The following is a 26,000-nucleotide window of genomic DNA, read 5'->3' as shown; positions in this document are numbered from 1 at the left end:
ATGTTTTAGGCAATATTTTGCTATAACTGAAGTTTATAAAGGGAATTCCCATATATTTCCAGCTAGTTCTTTCATTTTAGTGATGCTGGATTTATCAAGAATAGACTTGCTATTCCTTTACCTGTGATTCTGCCCTCTAGAAATAGGAATGGCAACTACAATCAATATGTTTGGACTTTACAGTTCACGAACATACAACAGAGGTTCATAACAACTTGGTAAAATAGTCATTGTTATTAACAGCGTTTTGCAGATGAGAACCTAAAGGCTCAGAGAAGTGAGGTTATTTTCCTGAAGTCACACAGTGAAGGGTGAGAAAGGCCGAAAGTGTGAGGTTGACGTGTGTGTCCATGTAGAGGAGTTCCTTCTACGGCTTTCATCTGCAGCAGGCTAACCAGTCCCTGGAGCCTAGCAGTGCAGCCATGTGGCTAATGTAGTGTGGTCCCCTGTGTGGCAGTTTACCAGCAAGCTTTGCTTTTTGACCCCCAGCACAGGACAATCACCACTCCTACATTAAGCCTTGCTGTTTTTTAGCAAACTTCCCATGAAGCCAGGAGCTTACAAAATCATTCTAGAAAGCAGAGGACAGACTGACTTTTAAAAGGGGTTTCATTGGCTTTGAACTTATTTTGTAACATCCCAAGTGGCCATTTTAAGAGAATGGCTGATTACCTGCAAATGAAGCAAAGAATAAAACAAAGCTAAGAGCTACCTAGTGGGTACAGTGAAGGGGAGGAAATCAAACTGTTGAAAGAGAGGTGGTCATCAAACCCTCATTTACGAGTATATTTACTTCATGACCCAGAGTTGAAATGAGGACAGCTCAATAGGACCCACCTCCCAAGTCTGAACTGGGCTGTGCCTATAACTCACTATCCTTCGAACACAGAGTAACTGTACTCAACTGCTCTAAATCCACACCAAGGCCATTTCTTATCTTTAGCTAGAACTGCTAATGACCTCTTAGAAGTACCCAATGAATGGTGATGGCTACTTCTGACACGGAGTGTCATAGAGTAAGTCCTTAATAGTGTCCTCAAACACTGACCTAATCCGGATGGTGATGACAGTGGTGGTGGATAAATCTAGTTTGGCCAAGCAGTCGCAAGAGGAGGAAGACTGGATTGGCTTGACTCCATTAATGCTGGAGAAGGCGGGAGAGAGGCAACTCTCTGCATCAAATTGTCCTATATCATTTTATTTTATTTTATTTTTTTAAGGAACCAAATTGTATTCTTAGACCTTAAGGTGCCATCTTGCCCCCTAAGATCTTTGGTTTTGATATATGTGTTAGTCCTAAGAGACACTCTGGGTCCTCTGGATTTGTACTAGTCTCAGCTTTTACCTCCAGGACAGTCCTAGACACATTAAGTATACAAAAGAGACCCAGAATGAACTTGGAGTGGCCGAGCTTGGCAACAGGGTGGTGCCCTAGTGAGCTTGGAAACCACTGAAATTGCTTTTGTCTTCAGGCACTCTTCTGGTTCAAATTATCTAAGGTGGACCCATTGGTTTAAATTCTAAAATACTTAATGCTCCCCAATTGTTAAAGTGAATTCCAGTCACTTAGAACGTAGACCTTCCTACCAGATGGGTTTATTATATACTTACTCAGTGCTTAGGATTAATTGGCTTTTGAGGAGACTACCTGGGACATTATGAAACCAGAAATTTCCCCCTAAAATTCCATGTGATAATTTGGCAGTGCTGTTCACAGAGCTCAATGGGTGAACAGTATTTAAGGTGCTTTAATTGGGCTCTCCCGAGTTGCATTTTGAGCAACCATCTCAAGGTTTCCGAATTCCTTTGTGTTTGGTTCTCATTTTGCTTAGTTACGATGGCATGACTCATTTCTCATTACTGTGTGATTGCACTGCAAGAAAATGCACCAGTTGAAGAGAACATTTTACCAAATCCCAGGACTTGGTCATCGTATAGTGAAACAGATAATTAAGGGACTCTGGAAACAAACGCCAGTGCAGGACCACTTTAGTTCTCACTCCTCAGGGTATATCACTAAAAATAGTGATCATTTTCCTGGCCATCTGACCTGCTGCTGTGTGAAGAAATCTTGAAGTCATTTCTCAGCCTTATTTTTCCCTCTTCACTTGATAGGCCACAAAAAAAACCCACAAAAGCAAGGACGAGCAGGCTTTTATGATAATGTCGTCATCAGCTCCCAGCTTCAAACGCTTCTGCGGCTTTTGAGTTGTCATTTATAACTTGGAACTGAATCGACCCATAATTCCCCTGATACACTTAGAGAAATTGATAACAGACTCCGTACTTCTTTTATGGCTCGGAGGAGGCAACTCCAATCACATCACTATTGGCAGGCAATATTATTTTTTGACATGGTTGTAAAAGTATAAAGGGGCTTATGGCATTTGTTTAGATGAGGAATGGGCTCTCAAGCTGTGCTGGGGTTTACAGGACCAGATTAGTGAGAAGCAAAGGGAATATGATGTTTGCAAACAGGATATGATTTTATATATAAGTTTGGGTTTCATGCTCTGTTCCCTGGGGAAAGCCTTGCAGACAGCAGAGAATTCCACTTTTATCCTGCAACAGACAAGCTCCCAGTGCCAAAAGGCAGAAAAATAAATGTGGTCAATGGGCAGTGTCAGGCCCTTGATTGGAGGAGGAGGAGCTGTAGAAGAGGCAGAACAATCCCCTAGGAGGGACGAGGAATTGCAGACCACGGGCAGAATCTGCGCCAGCCTAACTGGTCAAAGATGTGCCAGAAATGAGGCTCCCTGGTTTAATCAAGGCCCTTTCTCCAGCGGCAGCTCAGTCACTCTGTGAACACGTAGCAGGCTTTTGATTACAGACGTTTGCTCCGTCCATATTCTGTTTGATTACACCTAGCTCTGACACACTGTGGGGGTGAGGGATGTCATTTCTGTGATTTGGGGAGGGGGCGATGGGAAAAGAATTAGGTGATTGTGGGGAGGTAATTTAAGGCTCATTTGAATTGCTCTGAGGTTTCAGCAGACATTTTAGTTTTATACTAACTATGCTTGTGGTACAGGAGGCAGGTTTGGATAAAATGTCTCAAATTTTCTTTCATTCTGTCAAATTTAAAATGTAAACCCTCCCCTCTGCTATATAAAAGATGCATATATAAATGTTATATGTGTGCATATATATTCAGAAGAAAATTCTGTTATTTTGCACTACATTTATACCTTCCTAGTGTATTATTTTTCCATTTAACATATCACATTGGTCCTCCACATTTATTCCCCCCAATAAATGTAAAAAAAGTTCCAGTGGCCAGTCTGTCAAAGGACTGCTTGAACTTTCTTTATTGTATTCTAATATCAGGGAATGATTTATTTTACGACCCAATCTATGGCTAGATAGTTAAATTCAGAGTAACAGATAGGTTTGGTTAATACATGTTTCTCCTGTTATTTACAGTGGTTTTTCTTGGAAACCAAATCGGTATTTTAGAAGGCATATAACATATGCCATCACAAGAGGAGTGAAGGGCAGGAAAAATAAGATTTGTTGCCAAGGGTGCAGCAAGGTGCAGGATTGCAAAGACTAAGGCCGTAAGACCGCTGTTCCCGGTTGCTCATGGCCTTTTCACTGGGCTGACTTGGATAAGTGCTGTCCATGCGAGCACAGGAGAGCATTTCCAGCACAGGCAAGAAAGAAAGGTGGTGTGGGGGTTACAAGCACACGTAAGCGGAGTCTTCAGGCACAACTGAGAATGAATGGGTTTGCGTGAGTTTGTTATGTGGGGACGGTTTTGAGCGAGGGCTTGGGGGACGCATCGAGGCATTCACAGTTGGGGCTATAATAACACACCGTATTTTTGACAATTGCACTAAGCAGTTGCCGATTCATACGGAATTATTTTTTTCTTCAAAAAAAAAAGCCTAAAGCAAAAACTTAATGCTTCTGCCAAAAAGTGAGTGTTCCTAAAGCTTTGAGAATGACTCGGGACCCTCCCCGCCCCCCTCACCTCCTTTTATCATAAGTATATGCAGCCTGTGTTATTCCCACCCAATTTTCCGGAGCAGGCACAATGCCTTTTGTTGCATCCACAGAAAGAGGAGGTAGTGGCATCTGTTTCTCACATGCAGTAATCAGGGTGATGTTGATTCCCCTCATATTAATGCGCAGCTCAGGCCTGGCTCGCAATCAGCGCTTCATTTCCTCCACTGCTGCTGTCAAAGATACGCCACAGCTCTCTCCCTCCAGCACAATGAGAGGATCCACCCTGATTTGGAATCTCCCCTTTCCTCATCTCCCTTTCATGACTGTCTTTGGATTTTCATTAGTTTTTCAACTCGATGCAAATGAGACTAACAGGAACACCCCACGGCACCTGGAAAAAGAAGAATAGATAAGCTGCCTGAATGAAATTGTTTGAGAATTTTGTTTCGTGCTGTGGATGCCACCAAAGGATCCTGTTGCACCAGACTTGGAAAATAGAGTACAAGATATTGTGCAGAACAGGGAATTCCTTCTCAATAGCAAAGGAAATCTCCAGGATTGCATAGGTCGTGCTAGTTGTGTGTACTCAGTAATAGCTGTAGGAATGGAGGCAACTCTCCCCACAGAGATAAACGAATACACATTACACTGTGTTCACTATAAAATGTAAAGTTTTATAGAACCTGTAAGTGTCCGATGTCCGCTGCAGAAAAGAGGAAACTTAGAAATGAAAAGCTTAATTTCCTCCTTAATTCACTTGGCTGTAGCATCCTATCTGCAATGCAATCCCTTCGTTTGCTTTTACATTACGGCAAAGGACAACAGGATGCATTTTGAAATTTCATCTTCATTTTCTTATTGAAAATAGACACGAATATAACAAAGCTATTAAAATTCTTCTGTTAAAATGAAATCATCATCAAGGCTTTATGCATGTATTTTTTTACATGCTCAGGACCACAATATCTATTAAAAAAATATATGTGCCACTGTATCAACCAAAATAATGTCAATAGCAGGGAGGAAGAAAACAGATCCATTTCTGGAATTTCTTGTTCTATAATTTTTCTCTGTTCTATAGTAATTTTCTCCACTTGCCTATGTGTCTTGGTTATAAACACTCAGACAAGAAAAATTGCACCATAGATTCTGCAGTTGCTGAAAGGTAAATGGATTTGGTGAACTTGAAGCTTCTACCTAACTCAGGAAATCTGTGGTTCTATGAAACAAAAACAGAAATTTAAACATGCTTAAGTAAATTCGAATATACAATCATCTAATGATTGCCACTTCTGACTGTCAAGAAAACAGAAACCCTTAGGTCAAACAAAAATTTAGGAAGTGGAATTACCTAGGAAAAGGAATTTGGGGACAGTTTCTATGTTCTGCAACTTGAAATGCAGCTAAATCCAACCCCACCTCAGCCTTTCATTTTAATTGTGAAACAACTGCCCTTACATTTTCCCTTTGTCATAGTTCTACCCTGGATAATTCCAGACCCAGATGTTCATGTATCCAATATATAATATTGGCATATCATTATTGGTTTTGTCCTTGTGAAGAATATTAACAAAAAGTTCAGTGAAGTATATAACTACTGAACTCTCAGATAATCATTTTTCTTTCGAAATCCAAAACTAAAATAAGTTTTCTGAATACTTGAGACATAGACAGTTCACAGCAGAGTCCCTAGGAATTAATTATTCCAAATCCCCAAGGAGAACCCATAGCTTTCAACTCCTAGGCCAATAACATTATTATGACTGTGCAATGTCTTATTTTTAAATATAAAATAATAAGTAAAATATATAAATACTAAGCAACAACTCGCTTATCTTAGAAAAAAGGCCCACATTGAATCATGGTTTTTATGCAGACTAGTAAGACTATTAAAAGACTTATACATTTAGAATGATATACATCCAAATTCATTTGGTTAATTCTGTTATCATATTTTAAATAATATGATTTATATGGTTTCTAATTAATATTTACTGTGGACTTGTATCTACATATCCTTTGTAACAATCTGTAAAGACCTCTCAAAATGTTCCTTTATCAGTTGGAAATGTGATCATTCAAAGAAATAGAAAAAAAACAAGGCCTGCAGGTAGTGAAATTCTTTGCTACTGAAGAGATCACCTTTCTTTTTACTTAACATGTTGCTTGCCCTTTAGACACTTACCAGCCATTCATTCATTTATTAAATGAACATGCATTGAGAGACCCTTACGTGCTAAGTACGGAACAGTCTCTAGCCTCTTGTTTTTCTCTTACATTTTGATGTTGTTGTTTTTTCCCCATTTGAATTCCCACTCATATCTCTTATTATTCATATCACCTATTCTCTATGTAAATCCTCTGTTTCTATTCATCAACTTTAGTGAGAAAGACCCAGGAGTTAATAGAACTATGGATTGAAGATAATCAGAATATCTGGAGTCTTACTTGAGAATGATTCAGAGTCATTTTTTGAATGGAACGTTTCTACAAAATAGCCTTTCTATCTCAGCTTTCTTTGACAGAGGCATCATATCTTCATCCGGAGAGCTAGCAAGTGCAGTATCCAACATTAGTCCATTATTCCATTAATAGCAAGTAGGAAAGACACCAAATGCCAAATACTAATTGGTACATACTAATCTCTGTGCTTTTGGACTTAATATACTCACAGCTCCTGGTGGCTACCACAGCTTGGGGCAGAATTCATTCTTTCACTTACTTATTCATTTATTTACACAATAAATATTTATTGAATGCTTATCATATGCCAGGCACTGCAGGCACAAGACTGAAAAAACACAAAAAAATTCTATGCTGATGGAACTTATATTCTGGTGGGAGAGACAGAGAAGCAAATACGTATGCGTTTAAGTATGTGTGTGTAACGAATGTTATGGAGAAAAGAAAGCAAGGAAGGTGGGAGATGGAGCCTGGTGGGGCTGGGGACAGACCTGGTGATTGATGGTAAGTGTTGCCTTTTGAAGATTAGAATTGATGTGGGGGAGGGATCATCTGGGAGTCTTGGCTTCTTGTGGTGACTGACTTAAAATGGGAGACAGGGAATAGTGAGGTCCTTACTAAGGGTCCAAGGCAGGATGATGGGAAGCAATTAAAGGTCAGGTGGCCTGGAGGCAGGACTTGTCAGGACTGCTCAGAGTTCTCTGTCCCCATCTTCACTCCTGCCCATGAAGATATGAACAGCTGGGGGTAGGGTCATTCTATCCAGAACACACAGCGCACTCGTGGTCTCCTTTTTCTCTTTCTTTTTTGGTAAAGCAAGTCAGAAACTTTATTCTTTGGCCAAAGAATGAAGGACAATCTTATACTTTAAAGATACCGTCTCCTCATTCTGGGGAATTAGTAAAGTCTTAACGAGTCTGGGAAGGCAGGGGGCTAGGTAGGGAGATTCAGGGATGGATATTCCCAAAGACGAGTGGAGAGCTCTTAGTTTTCAAGGGCGCATACGCAGTTCCCAAACCTCCTTGGAACAGGCCTAGTCTTGGCCTCTGTTTTGACTCCTGGATTTAGATGCGGTGATGTAGAGGCAGGCAACCTGGATTTACAGGCACAACCCGAGATCCTGACACCTCCGCCTGTAAGATCTGACCTTGGAGGCCTGGAGGAACTTGAGGGTGGGGGCACAGTTAGAAAGGACTCAAAGATCTGGGACTCAGTAGCAGGTCCTGGGCTATGAGACATCTGGGTGGCTCCAGATTTTAGCAGCAGTATGTGCTTTGGGGTTTCCAGTCCCTGGTGACATTATTCATACATAGTTTCCTGCATGAATTGTGCTGCTGCAAATTAGATATAGTGTTCTAATACCTGCCCATATTCAAATACAACAAAATTGCCCTGACATTTGCATGACATTTCCCTGTGCATTTTAGTGGCTTTTTGAATGACACTATTATATTGTGGGCTCATTTGTCTCTGGATGGCCCCTGCCGATTTATATCTGAGCTGAAAGATTCAAGATGCTTGATTTTTCGATCCTGTTAGATTAGTGCATGGACCAGAAGATGGCGAGTTCTCAATTTCTTCATGGCCAATTGTATGTTGCATATGTATAAGATGCAAGGAGCACAAACTTTGGAATCTGAATTCCAGGGACTTTTCTTTCTAGTAACTATCAGTTTCTGATCATCAGTATCTTTAATTGTAAATGTAACAAATCAATAAAAAAAGGCTGGCTACATTTTTTAGGGCGGTTCTTTAACCATATAAGAAGAAGAATAAATTTTCACTTTGACCCTAATGGTGTCCAAAGGATTGAATTTCATGATGGGATTATCTGTTAGGTAGAGGGACAGGTGAGATGCATTGGCCTAGGCAGGGGCCTACAGAATCCTTTCAGACATACCCTGTTGGTTCTCACATAACTAGGCTGATTCACAGCCTCATATCAGAAAGTAGCTATTCTCTACATGCAGCTTCCAACGATAACCTACCTAATTGCTTTTAATCCATATCACAATTCCAGGAGTCTTATTACTGAAGGTGCAACTGAGGCTTCCTACTCTCAGAAAAGGCAACTGAGGCTCAGAGAGGGGAGTGAAGTTGTTCAAGTCACATAATTAGTGGGTGGTGAAGTAGAAATCTCCTCATTACCAAGCTCTTAACCACAATACTGCGTACACACAGCTCACCGTAATTTCAGCCTCACATGATTGTCAATACTCATTCCCCAAACAAGAATAACCCTAGCCATGAGAAAGCACAGTTATTTCTTTTGCCAAAAGCATTCTGTACCTTATTGAAATTCCTGTAAAGTATTAAATCCATGTACTCAGACTTCATTTATTTGGGGTAAAAAATTATACAGCTGCACAAGAATTTCAACCCTAACTAGAACCCTGAAAAAATCCCTGCCATTGGACCAAACCACTGTGGGAGAAGTTAGAGAGAATTTCATTTAACACACTGAGTCAGAATTAATTTTACTAAGCTGCCCTTAGTAGGAATGGGGCTCTGTCTAGATTTTAAAAAGATCAGCATATTATGAAATACCATTTACACAAGATGTACATCATGTTAAATGAAGAAACAGTAGGCAAATACTGAAATGGTATGACTTGGCTCTATCTCTAATTCAGTCTTGGTAGGATTGGCCAGCAGGTCCCTGGAACTGTGAATAACAACAATGGGGACTCGTAAATTCCTTCACTGACCACGTAACCCACAGGAATCCATATATTATTTGGCAAATCCTTGAGTCCACCAGTACCTTAAATAAGGATTCTTCCATTCTCAAAGTGTAACACTTTGTCCCAACACACATGTTCCTCTATTTATTCTTGTTACAAGAACATAAATAGCAAAGGATTATTATTTTTTTTAAGATAAAGAGTAACTTGCACATGCGAGGTCAGTAGAGCTGCCAGAAAGCAGTCGATCACACTGAGAGGGGGTTTGGAGTGGAGCAGGAGCATACGTGGCATGCCTCGTCTCCTCCAGCTGCTGCATGAATAGTTCACGCCTTCTTTCCATATGGAATATTGGTCACAGTATTCATTCATCATATCCATGCTTTTACTTGGAATCTGAAGGTCCTCCCTGTAGCTGCCCTGTTTCTTTTTCATCTCACCATGACTAAAGAAGCTAAGGTGTGGGCACTATAACCTACAAGCGATCCCAAGGGGATGGGCTGTCATTTATGCGTTCCTCCCAGTGCTGAACAAAAGAGAGAAAGCATGTGGGTTCACCCACCCATTGTCATCATAAATCCATCCCAGCTCCATTTCAAAGGTCTCAGGGTTTCAGCAGAACATCTAACATGAAATGAATATATACATTCAAAGAGCTGGCACGTTGCATCCCATGGGAGAAGGGAGAACACCTATTGTTACTGGATGCAGAACCAACTGAAGAAGAATACAGTAAAGAATGCCATAGGTCCTCAGGCAGAAAGGTGACTCTCACCATTATCCTAAGGAGGGAAAATGTGATGGGCAGCCGGAGTTACAGAGGTCTCTCGAGGTTTCCAAGTGTTGCTACCTAAGTAACTACGGAACTGTCCCTGAGTGGTTTAATGATTTTAGGGAATGTATCCTTATGCCCAGTGCTCAAGTCAGAGAAACCAGCAATGCAAAGTCTCTGTTAATAATTATTTCACTTATCTGAGCCTCAGTTTCTTCATCTGTGAAAGAGAGAACCAGGCCTCTCATTGCATTATTGTAAGGATCAAACGCAATGACGTAGGTTATCAATATCAGCCAATATGTGTAGAAACTGGACATTTCCCCAGTTGGACAGGTGGCCCTAATTAGGTCTGGTTTTGCAGAGAATAAATAGGCTGCTGTCTCAAGGGTATGATTTAAATGCTCTTCAAAGCTCCCAAACCATGAGGTCTCATCTGACGCACCTATCCAACTCAAATGATGTTCTACCATTATTAGAATCATGGCGTATTAGGGAGATTAGTAAGGAGGGCAAGGGGCATTGTTTTCAGAAGCCACTGTGATAAGGCACATGGGCAAAGAAGCTTGATTTGGAAATTAGAACATTTGGATTCACATCTCCACACTCATTGCTTCAGAAGTGCTTCTCCAACTTGAAGTATAGATCCTGATTCAACAGAACCGGGTGGGGCCCGAGATTCTGCATCTCACAAACATCCATGTGATGTCAGCACTGCTCATCATGGACCATACTTTGAGTGGCAAGACCCTATATGACCTTAAATGGGCAGCTCATTTAAGTTCTCTGGGCCTCGGTTTTTTTTACTTCTATGAAGTAGAGGTGACCAGTGAAATGTGCTTTGTTACATTCTTTGGGGATCAAATGTGGTATACTTGGAGATCTGCTAAGACTTAGAATGCAATCTGTCTCCTTTGGGCAAATATTGTAGTTACAGGGCAGGGAAATTTCTATAAGGGATAGGAGAGAACCAACACAGCAGCGGTCCAGGGTGCTAGGGGCACTCTGGATGTTGCTAACTACCAAGCCAGGGAAAGGAGGTGCCTGATGCTGGCAAAGGAGAGCTGCGAGTGTAGGTGTGGTGCTACCTGAAGAAGAGAGAAGGGTTCTTCACCAATTGTGTATGTATCACAACACTTGAATGGGGCTGAGACCTTTGTATCACATCTTAGATTTTTTAGCCACATTAAAACAAGAAATATATCACTGTACAATGAACTGGTTCGCATTAATTCATTCCCTTGACAAAACATTATTAAGCATCTATTATGTGTCAGCCCCACATCACCCTGTACTCACAGCACTTAACACTAGCTTTCATGGTGTATCATTTAAAAGAGATCTATAGGACAAACAATATAGAAAATCTTTTTAAAGTTCATACGTGTATCAGTTGCTCCAGCTGCCATAAAATATACCACAGACTGGGTGGCTCAAGCAGAAATTTATGTTCTCATAGTGTCGGAGACTGGAAGTCAAAGACCACGGTGCTAGCAGGGCTGGTTTCTAGTGAGGCCTCTGTCCTTGGCTTGCAGACAGCTGCCTTCTCCCTATGTCCTCACATGGCCTTCTGTGTCTGTGTCCATACCTTGTGTCTTTTCTTCTTCTTATAAAGACACTAGTCCTATTGGATTAGGTCCCCACCCTTATGACCTCATTGAACCTTAATTAGCTTTTTAAAGGCCCTATCTACAAATACGGTCACACTGGATTTCAACATTTGAATTTGGGGGGAATATAATTCAGTACATAATAATATTCGTGCCTAGTGTTGATTTGGATTGAAATCCCAGTTCTGTGCTTTATTAACTATGTAACTTTGTTCAAGGTACCATATTTCCCCATGTATAAGACGCACCTTAATTTGGGGGCCTGAAATTTGAAAAAAATGTATTATATAAAGTTATTGAACTCAAGTTTTAGTCATAATAAAATTCATACAACTCCTCATCACTTGCGGGAAATACAAGTAAAAAAATCTACAACCACTGTATAAGATGCACCCAGTTTTTAGACCCCAAATTTTTCAAAAAAGGGTGCATCTTATATATGGGGAAATATGGTACTTAACCTCCCTAAAGCTCAGTTTCCTCTTCTGTAAAAGTGACTAAGTAATACATTTAGTAAGCTGTCATGAAGAATAAATTAGGTAATGTTTGTAAAATGTTTAATGGTGTCCAGCACTTATTAGGTGCCCCACTCTGCCCCCTATGTCTTTCTTCAGATGCTGACCAAACATATTTACCTTTTGCTTTCTTTGGGTAGTAAATTTTACTTTACTACCTTTTGTATTGAATCTACTAATAAATTAGGCTTTCCTCTTTCTGAATCTTTCCTACTCTCATCCCCCTCTCCCCCATTACTATTCTCAGAAGGAAAATATCTACTGGAATTTTCAACTCTTGCTATAAGAATGGACATTTGATGAAAACAAAAATACTAATTAAGCTTCCTAAATACCTCTTACTTGGAAAAAAGCAATTATTCTATTTCCCTAAACAAATAAGAAATTTGGTTTGTAGGCACCCTTATACATACTATATAGAGCTTAAAACTAAGTAAGCTATGTAGAAAAACTAAAACTAAAATTTCTTAGAAATTAAACCAAGCTAAAATGATTTCAGTGATTTTAAGAAAATATTCAGTAATTTCTAAGTTACCAAATCAAGATGCTATATGCAGAACTATCTGGTCCACCATACATGATTCATTTAAGAAATACACTTTACCTGATGTGATGCGAAGTTTGAAGAGATTTAATTTCTCTTACAGTTCAACTTTTATACGACATGATGAAAACGGCCCAGAATCAGAACTATGATGAAAACCTGGTTTCTTTGTTGAGTCTGGTGTCTGTCAGGAGGTTTTGAGGGGCATCTGATCATTATTTAAGCTTAAACTCAATTATTCAGAAATGCCCCATAGCTGTAGCAGCAGGATAGCATAAAAGCAAGAGCTTACTAAACCGCTTAGTCCTGACTGAGGAGTTTTGGTTCCCAGCTTTCAGAGTGAAATATTCAAGGCATTCGAGGAAGAATCGTGGACCATGTGAACCATGCACAGTGCATGTAAAACCTGTTCTGTTAACAGGCACAATAGTATTACATTTAACTCTGGAAATAGTTCTGAAAAGAATCACCAAGCTGGGCTTCGATTCTACAAAGGAGCCTGTGCCTAAATTCCTTTTCTTTTAAGTCACTCTGCTTCCCTTTTAAACACTTTCACATCCACTTTCAGTACAGGTAGCTTAATTTCTATCATGTGCAGCTTTTGAGAACATTAGCTTTGTTTCGGGTGCCAATGATTGAGTTATGCTGGATGTGCTTGGAAACGGCCCACGTTCATTCAGGAAACTCTATTTGAACTGGATCCATATGTAGCTTAAAAAAAAATGTAGCTTTCTGATTGGAGATAGTTTCTGGCTTCCAGCATTATCACATATGATTTTGTTTTTGATGTGCTATGGAATAGAAAGTGGTGTTGGAACCAAAACTTTGGAATGATTTCTTTCGTAGTTAACATTTACTGAGAGCTTCCTAATTTCACCATTGCATTGTACTATGTTAAGTACTTTACATGCATTGACTAATTTAATGCTAATAATAATCCTATGAGGGAGGTAGTATTATCTCAATTTTTCTTAAGGCTTGGAGTGGTTAATGAACTTTGCCTAAGTTTCATCAGCTTGTAAGTGGAAGAGGTAGTGTTCAAGGTCTCTAAAGTCAACAAAAATAAGTAAGGTTGCACTAAAGGCTGATGGTACTCTTGCCAAAGCTACCAGCCAAAGGATTGGGGTAAGATGGAGGAAACTGTGTTCAAAGATTGGGTCCTTGGGATTTCTGTTGTAAAGCTTATCAGAAAACCTGACAATTTCTCTAAGTGCTGGGGTTATGGAATCCCCAAGGTGCAAACTATTGATGTAATACTTAGAGAAATTATTAGTAGTCATAGCCTCTTCGTACAACTTATCTTGTTAAGACTAATTTATTAATAAAACTCTTAACACATCCTAATTTTACCTCTAGCTTCACCTTTCCTTTTTTTCCTTTCTTGCCCAAATAGAGTTCTTTCTTTGTATAATTTGAAAGGAAAGCCCTTTCTGATGAAATTAATGCTCTCATCTTATCGTGTGGTGAAGCAGAGATTTTGTTCACTTATGTTTTATTTCCTATCTATTGCAAAGCAATACTTCATAAAGTGTGATAAAACAGTTACTAAAAATGAGATACAAAAACATATACAGTAGAAAACTCGATTATTTTAAACAGATTCAACAGGTATAAAATTATTCTAAACAGATTGCTATGAAAGCTTGCAAATGCTTGCTTGTGTTTATCTTGTTGTGGACTGGGAACCCTGCGGGCCATACTTTGAATAGTGTGTTCTGGGCCAGTGGTTCTTGATATGGTTGCATTTAAATCTGTCATCTTGTTAGTTTTATATTTGTGCCATGGGGGTTTTTTGTTTGGTTGGATGGTTGGTTTTTCCTTTTTAGCTTTTTCTGCCTTCCTTTGGATTGAATATTTTAAAAAATTATGTCATTTGTTTCCACTATTGTCTTATTAGTGGTACCTCTTGATTTTTTTAGTAGTTTTTCTAGCATTTACTCTATTTAATACTTATCACAGTCTGCTTTCAGGTAATATTATACTACGTCACGTATAAGAATCTTACAGCGGTTTGTTTGAAGTCTTCTGTCTTTCTGTTGTCATATATTTGACTTTTACATGTACCATAAACCCCACAACAAATTTTTATTATTTTTGCCTTAGGCTGTCAATTATCTTTTTAAAGGGAATGAAAATAAGAAAAAAGTCACTATATGTGTCTTTATTATTATCATTTTTAGCTCTCTTCATTTCTTTGTATCAATCCAAGTTTCCATCTGGTGTTATACTGTTTTTCCTAAATGATTTCCTTTACTGTTTTTTGTAACTCAAGTTTGATGGCAGTACACTGGTATGGCTATTAGTTTTCAGAAAAATCGTTATTTTCTCTTAAAGTAATTTTTAAAATATATTTTTACGAATATAGAATTCAGGGATGTCTCTTTTTTTTCTTTCTTTCATAACTTTAAAGATGTCATTTCATTGTCTTCTAGCTTGAATCGTTTCGACTAAGGAATCTGCTATCTTCCTATCTTTGTTCAGTTTTACTTAATGTGTCTCTTTACTCTGGCTGCCTTTAAGATTTTTTGTTGAGTTTTTAGCAGTTCGATTGTAACGTGTCTTGGTATGGTTTTCTCATTTGTATAATTTTTTGTTTTGTGTTTTTTTTCTGGGTAGGCTTTGAGTATTTTGGATCTGTTGTTTCATTATTTTTGAGAAATTCTCAGTTGTTATCTCTTAAATATCCCTTCTACCTTCTTTTCTCTCTCTTTCCTCCTTTCAAGAATCCAGTGAAAGTGTTAGGCAACAGGTTATTTGATCGCTTTGTGACCGCAACTCCCGAATGTCCCCCAGTAATGTTTAGTCAGCATTTTTCTTAGGGGGAGTACATTATTCTTTGCAGCTTTCTATGCCCTAAACAGTAGAGCATATTTAGACCAATTGTTCTTAACTTGTGTTCGCCAACTGCTGGAGGGCTGTGAAGTTATTAATTACAAGATGCTCGTGAATTCATATGCACACCCAAAATTGTCCATGGACTGAATAAATATCATGTGTCAAAAATATGGGGCTACATTTTCAAATGCATGTAGGTATTGCTGCAATTACTATATTGCAAATTAATTTAAAATCATTGCTGAATTAATTACAATTTTTACCTCTATATGTTTTCCTAAATAACAAATTTTAATAGTGCAGTAAAATTATCTGTAGTACTGTGAATATTTTTTAACATTTGCTTGAGATGTTAACCTGAGCATCCTTGCTCTCTAGCCTATCCTCAGGCATGGGCTAGAATCCTTTATAAACACATCCGTGTAATTACACACTTAAGTGCCCCACCCTAAGAAATCTCCTTGAGTTAGTCTATTTATTATAGCACACAAGGAATCAACCCATCTAGTTCCTCTGAGACACTTTTTTCCCTTTCCTGGTTTAGAATTTTTCAACTTTGTGTAAAAATAAGTCACTTCTGGACAGCAGAAGTTATGTGCTGGAAGCCCAGGAGCCATCTTGAAGAAACAGATAAAGGTTTCTTTTGAGCCAGGCTGAAGATTTTTTTGTTAAGTGAATTCTCAATATTTAAGATTGAAAAACTGCACCTAACATCTCCCCTCATTTTCCTTACCTCACATTACAGCTACATTGCCAGTCAGACCTCTGGCATCATTTGAACTTACAACTACTACTTTAGTCCTAAGCTGTACCAGGTTTTTCCAGGAGTTTTTTTTGTTTGTTTATTTGACTTTTACTTTGTCCTTGTTCATGGACTATTTGTCTACTTTGGTCATCAAACCCTTTAACACCAAGAAAATTCTTTACACCCTAGTTAACAGTAAATTATACCTGCTAAAAACCTGAGGAAATATTAAGGAGAACATTGCTGTTGTTACTGTTTTTCAAACCATACATTATATACCAATGTATGTTGTCCAGTGATGTAACTATCTGTGGACAGTTAACTTACTTGGAACTTACATTATTTTGTGTACTGTGTGTCACACTTTTATTTTGCTATCCATTTTTTTTTAAGATTTAATTGGGGAATTGAGGGAAGGGAACAGCATTGGGGAATCGGGGAAGGGGAACAGACAAGTTGCTGTCTTTTTGTTCTTCAGTCTAGTTGTGAAGGACGTCGCTTCACTGGCCCATGTTGGTATTATGATCATTGCTTTCTTCCTGGCTGAGGCAGATCGGTCGCCAGCCACTGGACGGCCACTCACGATGGCTCTTGGCAGCTCACACTGGCTGCCAACTGCTCACGCTGGCTGCCGGCCACACACGATAGCTTATGGCAGCCCACTGCAGCAGAGGCTGCTGCCTGTGCTGTTGCCGGCAACTCACGGCAGCCCAGCTCCAGGTCGAGCTGTTGTTCACCATCTTAGCTGTAGAGGGCAGTGTTACTGGCCCTCATGTGGGATCCGAACCGGGGTCCTGCTGCTCAGAGCTGGCGTCCCAAGCCAACTCTTAACTAGCATGCCACTCGGCTGGCCCCCTTGCCGTCCATTTTTATGTGGCCATTCTCAGAGTGCAAAATAAAAACAAAAAAAACTAAAAACTGAAGACCGTTAGGTGCTTATCCAAAAGTTTATCAGAAGCACAGAGGCTTCTGAATAAGAAATGGGGTTAGGGGGCACTCAGGGAACATCTTCATTTCTTGCAAAATCCAGATCATGAATTTCTGGTCATTTAAATTCATGCCCCTAATTCACAATGGAATAAATAAACTGTGAAAACAATGGTTTTTGAAGTATTATCCCCACCTCTCAGATGCTCAGAATCTGTTTCAAAGGAAGTGAACATTGGGAAGGGTGGGTATACTCAGAATGGCGCTTATATGTTTCCACTCAACAAAATAAGTCATGGCTGCTCCGAGGCAGGAGGCTATCATGTCCCTCCACCTTCCCTGTGTGCAGAGGCAAGCCCAGCACTCTCATGAACCACTGTTTCTCAAGGACCTGGCTTTCAATAGTTAGAAATTGTCCTTTTCTTTCCTTCTTTTTTTTTTTTTCTTTTTGGTATAGATGTCAATAATCATATGATGTCCTTGATCTTTCATTTTGCCACTGACATTATATGATTATTTCCTTTTTGAAGTCATTAAAAGAAATTGTAGTCTCTTTCTTTGATGTATTAAGGAAAGATAAGTAGAATTTAGAGGGGAAAAAAATGAGAAGAGCTATGAAAGGTTTTTCCTGGCTTTGTCATTAACATTTGCGAAGCTTAAGAAACTGAAAAGAGCAGAACAGCTCTTAAAAATAAGTTCATATTAGTGTTGATTGTATTCAGTAGACAACATTATTTGGAGACATTCAGGAAAAGAACAATGTTGAAAATAACTATTCTTGGTTGTTTTCCAAATAAAAGCAAGAGAGAAAGCACAACTTCAAAAAAGTAGCGGTGAAAATATGAAGTGTTTTTCTCCCTGTTCCCTCTCTCTCCCTTTCCCATCTATACTCTGGGCTCTCTCCCTCTGCTTGTTCTTTTTGCTTCTCATTCCTTCTTTCTATTTTCTTTTGAGTATTGCCATGTTCCATAAAGGATTTGAAGCAGCTTTCAAAACAAACAAATATGAACTCCTGTGTGTGTGTGTGTGTGTGTGTGTGTGTGTGTTTATAAAGTAGGTGTGGCAATCATTCAAAAATGAAAATACAAGGAGCCAGGAATGAATGTAGTCTATAAAGTGGGTGCTGTAGTAACTCTTACATTTACTGGAGAAGGACCACAAATTTGGCTTTAAATTTTCTAGCAGCCAGTATGAAGCAGGCAGCACTGTAATTTATATGGTTCTCAATATATCTAGGGCAGGATTTCTCAACCTTAACATGACTGACTTTTTTTTAGCCAGATAATCCTTTGTTATACTGTCCTGTAGCACCGTAAGATGTCTAACAGCTTTCCTGGTGTCTATCTAAGAGAAGCCAGGAACACATCTGTCCCCTCCGTCCTGACTACCAAATATGTCTCCAGAAATTGCCTAATAGCCCCCAGGGGACTAAACCATCCCCATGGAGAACCACTGAATTAGAAGAATGGCAAACAAATTACAAACTTGACAAAAATCCAACTAGTCCAGATACAGCTTGTGGCATTTGAATTTTTTGAATATTTTAGAAAAATTTACATGATAGAAGTTCAATAACTATAAAGATATAATAAAATGTTCATATAGGTCTCAGCTGATTTATTTCAGTAGGAAAAACTTTGATTCTACAAATATGATGCACTAGTATAAAAATCAATATGGGTAAAGAGCTGCTACTCATTTTTCTGGGTTGTCATTCTGACTCTACTAATTTCCAGCTGAATAACCTCTGAATTTCATATGTAAAACTGCTTAATAACAGCATCTATGCCAATGATTGTTGTAAAATTTGTGTGAGTTTATATAGGCAAAGAGCTTTGCACAGTACCTGGATCTTAATAAATACTCTATAATTATGAAATGATAACCAAAATTACTGTCATTATTATTTGTAAATAATAAAGACCAGGACCTTATAGAGTGGGAGAATATATAATAATAAAATTGAAAATCTGAAATGTCCATATTCGTTTCCTATTACTCTCTTTATTTCTTGAATTTCATTCTGCCATGACTTTGAGTGAATGAAGTCACGTTTCTCCCTTTTGTAAGTCACGTTTGATTCAGCAGTCCTCCATATTATCCTTTATCCTCTTTCACTAATAGTAAGAGAGATGGCAACATGGCGCTCTTCTTTCAGATGTGGTTAGTATTATCCAGTGGCCGGGTGTTCACAAATATGTAACTAGTGCTTTTTTGGTTCTTACTCTCCCTCGTATTACAGTTCCTCCATGTCTGTGTAGAACGAGCAGCTTCCTAATTATTTTAGGAGCCTCAGATTAGTATGAATAATTGCTATATGTATCTGAATTACTGAACTCCCCGCCCCCCCATCTCTCCTGTTCTTTTCTTTTTCTTCTCCATCGTCATCGTCGTCGTCGTTGTCCTCCTCCTCCTCCTCCTCCTCCTCCTCCTCCCCCTATTATTATTATTATTATTATTATTATTATTATTATTATTATTATTATTTTGAATCGATGAGTCCTGCAGACCTCTGCTGATTATTCTGGGGTTTTCACGTTGCCAGTTGCCGTGGACTCTCTGAGCTCCGTAATGAAGTGGAAACTGTGCCTCTTTCTTCTGTGTAGCTTTTAATTCATACCAAAGTGTTCTACTTCAATTTAATTTTTATTTTACAGATTTTTAAAATGTATTGCCTATTTCAGTTTTAATTAAAGATTTCTCTGTATCTCTTTAGCTCTTTCTAGCCTACTAAATAGACATGCGTCTCTGAGAGTATGGGCTAGCAGGATCTCAGTGCCAGACCCTGTGTTCTCATCAGAATTGCACCTCCTCCTCTGATGACTAAATCTTCCTTATGGGCCAAGCTTGTATAATTCTCAACTCTAAAGCATATTTCCACCCTGTCTCACCATGTTTTCCTGGTTCGTCACACAGGGAGATTTTTTGTGGGACAGCCTCACCTAACATTTCTGATCCCCAGTTTTGGACACATGTTAGGTCTAGACCCTCCTACATATTTATCAAGTGAGTTGAACTTTTGGGGGATTATTTCCAGATTGATAGATTTTAATTCTGGCAATAAAACGAGGCCTCTGTGGACAGTTACTCAGCAGACTCCTAAAGCTGCCTTCATGTTTTGTACATTAGTTACATTGTCAGAAATATTTGGAAGTTGAAAGCATACTGATTTTTAGACTAGTGTATAAGCAAAAACTTGGTAAACATTCCAGATGAATTCTGAGGGGGACAGTAAGTTGCATATTTCCACATTAATTCCAAAATACAATTTTTTATCACTAGCCATGTATGCAGCGTATCCTTGGGAACTTCTGCCCAGGATCCTGGCTAGAATTTTTTTCCTGTCATCACAGCAGAGTAAATTTCTGACCTTGAAAATAGGACATAAAATTACTCAGGCTCACTCCTATGTGTGATAACTATGCTCTTTTGTTTTTCTCCTCATTACACTAATCATCCCTGCAATTAATAATACATCAATCTCTGAGTTTGAATAGCCATAGGCTTCTTTCAGTTTTAAAATTCTGTCTTTAAGATCAACTTATGATTGGATGCAATCTGTTTAGGTAATTGCTCAGTCTCTCAGCTTGCTCTCAAGATAGCATTAGGGAGGGATGGAGTCCTGATAGGGTCCTTGGGTACTCATGCTGTTCAGGTTTCCATGGCAACCTCCCTGGTCCACATGATTTTTTTTTTTTTAAGATTTTTTTATTGAGGAATTGGGAAAGAGGAACAGACAAGATGCTGTCCTTTTGTTCTTCAGTCTAGTTGTGGAGGATGTCGCTTCACTGGCCCATGTTGGTATTATCATTGCGCTCTTCCCGGGTGAGGCAGTCGCTCACTGGCCAATGGACAGCCACTCATGGCGGCTGCTGGCTGCTCACAGTAGCTTAAGGCAGCCCGCTGCAGAAGGGGCTGCAGCCCACACCGTCACAGGCGACTCACGGCAGCCCAGCCCCAGGTCGAGCTGTTGTTCACCATCTTACCTGTAGAGGGCGCAGCGTCACTGGCCCTCACTGGGATCCAAACCAGGGCCCTGCTGCTCAGAGCTGGTGTCCCAAGCCAACTCCTAACCAACATGCCACTCGGCTGGCCCACATGATTATTCTTCATCTCCCAGCATTTCAAGCTGAGGTCAGCACCTGGCTTTCCCCCAATTTCTGATGTCACTGCAAGATGGAGCTTTGTGGGGTTCCCAGGCTCCAGCAGCCTCATCTTGGCTCTCCTTGGCACTGGGGTCCCCCTGAGCTTCTGCTTCAGACTCCATTTGACCCTAACCATACATAGTTACTCCATCAGAGGCTGTCCCATGGCATATTTTAGGAGGATTAGGGGAACTTGAGGCTTCCATTACCACACAGGACATGAGAGCATCTTAGGAATGCTTCAGGCCGACCTTCCATTACTTTTCACACTACCTCACAGACATTTTCATGTGGTGCTTACAGTTTAAGTTAGACATGGATTGCCGAAGTCCCAAGTGTGAGTAAATAAGACTTGCTTATTATTTTGTCAGTTTACCTAATGCATTTTCCTCTTTCTGGGATTTGCTCATTTATCACTCTCTGCTTTCCCTGCTTCTGTTGCACCTCTTTGGTTTGCCTTTCTCCAATCGCTCCAGTCGCTCAGGACCAGGGGGATGGCTTATAGCTTTTTCTTCCTCTTATTCTAGTCTATCTATAGCCTAGGTCAGCAAGCCCTTTGCCTGGTTGTCATGTTATTGAGAGCCTTGTTTCTGAACTATCATTCAGAGAAGCAGGGATAGCATTGTCTTGATGCTGTCACTAACATAGTAGCAAAATCTGAGACCACCAGGCTTCATTCTGTTTTTTTTTCCAAGATTTTTTTTTTATTGGGGAATTGGGGGGATGGGAACAGCGCTGAGTAATTGGAGGAAGGGGAACAGACAAGTTGCTGTCCTTTTGTTCTTCAGTCTAGTTGTGGAGGACGTTGCTTCACTGGCCCAAGTTGGCACCATCATTGCGCTCTTCCCTGGCGAGGCAGATCAGTCGCTGGCTTCTGGACAGCCGCTCATGCTGGCTGCTGGCTACACACAGTAGCCCATGGCAACCCACTGCCACAGGGGCTGCAGCCTACACTGTCGCCAGGTGACTCACGGCAGGCCGGCTCCAGGTTGAGCTGTTGTTCAGCATCTTAGCTGTAGAGGGCAGTGTCACTGGCCCTTATATGTGGGATCCAAACCGGGGCCCTCTGGCATCCCAAGCCAGCTCTTAACCATCGCGCCACTTGCCAGCCCCAGGCTTCATTCTTTACATGTAAAGGACTTTGGGGAGAAAAATCCTCCCTCACCACTAAATCCAGATTTTGGGGTACATTGATGCAAAATCCTTTTTCGAATGTCAATTTCCTTACATTTCTTTTATATCAGTCCTGATCTCCCTTTCAGTTCATGCACCACTGCCTAATGCACATGTCTGTGTGAGTGCATTCCCCTCTCTCTCTCTCTCTCTCTCTCTCTCTCTCTCTCTCTCTCTCTCTCTCTCTCTCTTCCCCTCTCTCCCTCCCTCTTCCCCTCCAGGCAGCAGAATAAACTGGCAGGCAGACCATGGAGGAGTAAATGTGGTGCATAGAAAGAAAAAACATAAAAGCACGTTGACTTTTTTTTTTTTTTAAGTTATAGTAATTCTGGTTTTCAGAACTTGCCTTGCATGTCTCAAGAACTTTGGCCAGGTTTTAGTAACTAGCTAGTGTAGTCAGCAGGTTGCTTTCAGCTTCACTGCCATTTCTTTCCCCTTTCCTGGCCTAATCTGTTAGAATTTACATTATTTTCCATATCCAGAGCCAACTCTGTGCCGCTCTCTCAATCTCTCTACCTTCAACTTCCAAATGCTAGAGCACCTGTCTCCTTACAGGTCTAAGCGCTTCTCGTCTCTACTTCCGCCATCATTGTGTTGCCGTCTCAGTGCCTCAATCCTGTTTACATACATTCATCTGAATGGAACCATCCTTGCTCTTTTTCCTTCCTTTCCAGCCTCTCAGTATCCCACTCCATGACAGGAATCACTATCAATTGATGGAATCAACCATCCTCTCTTACCTAGAGTTGTTTCTTACTGTCAGGAAGTCTTGCAGCAATTGAAATCAGAGCTCTCATATGAAGGTTATTTTTTGGATGCTAACACTAATATAGGGAAAGGTTGTGGGCAATCTCTCCAACCAATAAGAGGGACATAAGGGGAAGAGAAATACTTTTTGCCATTGAAAATGGCAGAAAGTGGATTTGGCAATCTCTTGTACCTAAGGAGAGCTTATTAGCCATGTATTTTTTTTTTAACCATTGGAGCTATTATTAAAAAGTAACCAGCAAATACATATGGGTAGTTTTTGATGGCTAATTTTGGTAGTGAATGGCCCTGAAACACCATTTGGAATGCAATATCTTGGGAAAATATGCTTATAAATTGACTTATAAACTTTTGGGGATATAACCTTGCTGTGGACTGAATTGTGTCTTCCCCCCACCCAAATTCATATGTTGAAGCCCTAACTCCAGATATGATTGAATTTGATAGGGCTTTTAGAAGGTAATGAAGGTTAGATAAGGCCATAAGGGTAGGGTCCAAATTTGATAAAACTGGTGGCCTCATAAGAAGAGGAAGAGAGACAGATCTGTCTCCCTTTACATGCACTCACCAAGGAAAGGCCATGTCAGGACAGAGACTGGAGGCAGTCATGTGCAAGCCGGGACGATAACTGAACCAGAATTTCAGACAGAAACCGCGTTGGCTGGCAACCTGAACTTAGACTTCCTGGACTCCAGAACTGTAAGAAATTTCGGTTGTTTAAGCCACCCATTCTGTGGTATTTTGTTATACCAGCTGGTTCCAAGACAAACCTGTTCATCAATTCAGAATCGAATACAATTACCCATTTAAAATAGATTGTATTCACAAACCTTGATCATTATTGCTGTTTCGCTATAAATGAAAGCTACATAGGACATAGATTGAAGTGGTATTTAGGTAAAATGTTTTTCATGTTCAAATATAATAAATGGATGATAAATCCCATAGAGTCACCCATTAAGTCTTTTGGAATTTATTGATTTGTTTATATTTACCTGCCTTCTCAGTCATTTTAAATCTGATTAAGGAGGACTGTAGCTCTGTAATGGTTGAAAATTGGTTAAAAACTATGCAATGCAATGTAAATGTTGGTGTTTACTTTTTGACTCATGCAACCATCTTCCACACAGGTATAGCCACATGAAGCTCAAATAATGGTTTGTATTCATTCAGTAAAATATAAAACTTTCAATTTAGAGGGCAGATGATTGGGTTCTAGTGTCCATTTGATGATCCCTGCACTTTTTAGCTGATAGTGTTGACCATGATGGTGTTGACTATGACACTGGCTGAATGTCCTTAGAAAGCAAAGGTTATTTCAGGAGTATGGTAGAAAGACATAGGCTGGTAGGGTCAGAGGTCAGTGGGAGAGTTTATGGACCAGCTCAGTAGGCGTTCTACACCACAGTATGCTCATGCAGTAAACACTTAGTAGGCCTCTACTATGTGCTAGTCTTTACAAGTGTAATAGCAGCACATTATAATAGCTAACATTTGCTTGTCACTTATTTTCCTCACCAAAATCATATGAGGATGGTACTCTGAAAAGATGCCATTTCACAAGTAAGGGAACCAAGGCACAGAGACAGTCATTCATTAATTAGTTGCCTAATGTCATTCAGGTTCTAGTGGTAAAGCCATAATTTAGTGAAAACTCAAACAATTTAATTCCATTATGCTGTTGTTGAAAGGACCTTATTTTTCTATTTATTTATGCATTTGTTTATTCTCCTTTATTTTTATTTATTCATTGTTCTTGACAGAATTTAAGTTGGTAAGTTTCTCGTGAGAAAAGGCATGTGAAAATGCTTAAACACTTAGTGCATTGTAAATATGTGTTATTGTTATTTATTGTATTTGTTTCATGTCATTAGGCCTCTTTAATTCTTCTTTTAAAACAAATCTTCGTTTTGAGTGGGATTTCCCTTCTTTGACCCATTTGAGAAGTCTTCATATTCACAGTTACAAAAAATTTTATTGTATTTCGTAGTGCTCGAAGTAATGTATGTGTCCTAAAATTAGAGACTTCTACCATTTGATACTGTTATTTTACATATTATGAAATATACATAAAAAATATGTAACATATATGATAATTATAAACCAGTACTATTGCACTTTTCTTGTCCCTGTTATACATGTTCTCTTACTGCATGCATGAGAAAGAGTAAACAGCATTTTATAAAGAAAAATTCAAAATATTGGTTCATGCTTTGTTCTCTAGTATGGAAGCGACCATGTATTTTAATGGCCTCTCCAGTTTTAATAATACCATTTTGCACTAAGACTCCTGTACTAAAGGTTAAAATTTTTAACCTCCTACTTTGAAAATCAAATTGCTCCTCGCCATTGAATGTTGTGAATGTGTAATGTTGTGAGTGTGTGAGGAGCACACGCCTTCCATTTAGTTGGAGAACGTGAACCATGGTTGCTACTTCCTACTCACTGACTGCTACTGCTACCTGCCTGAAGAATTGTCTTTGGCTCTTTGTAAACCTGCAGCCAGAAAGATACTTGAATTTTCCCCCTCTACCACTTGCAAATCCGATTTTTATGTATAGCTAAGTGCTGTTAGCTTTTACTCTATGTACTACTGGGGCCTGGTTTCTAGCAGGCCTGTAAGCACGCCAGATCTAGCCTATGTAATGCTGTTTGTAATGAGAAATCTAAACAGGGAATGGCAGTGAGGCATGGCAGGAATGTGTTTCCATTGGAGAAGTCAGTGTAGAGAAAAAATATAAGCAAAGCTATGTCCAGAAGGCCTTTTCAGCTGGCCAAGACGGAAGACTAATGTTATTGTACATAGGCTGTTACCCTGCCAGCCCTTCCTCACAAATTTGCTTTCTTTCTCTTCCCCTCTCTTCCACTCCC

At 39.6% G+C, this 26,000-nt stretch overlaps 1 protein-coding gene across 1 annotated transcript in view; it reads left to right on the top strand.

Annotated features, from left to right (window-relative positions):
- The window catches only part of HDAC9 (histone deacetylase 9), an 820,423-nt gene that overhangs the window by 576,925 nt on the left and 217,498 nt on the right, over positions 1 to 26,000 (top strand). The window lies entirely within an intron of this gene.

Source organism: Hipposideros armiger, unplaced genomic scaffold (genome assembly GCF_001890085.2).
Source record: "Hipposideros armiger isolate ML-2016 unplaced genomic scaffold, ASM189008v1 scaffold_143, whole genome shotgun sequence".
Lineage (NCBI taxonomy): Eukaryota > Metazoa > Chordata > Mammalia > Chiroptera > Hipposideridae > Hipposideros > Hipposideros armiger.
This window is presented reverse-complemented; position numbering and strand designations above follow the sequence as displayed.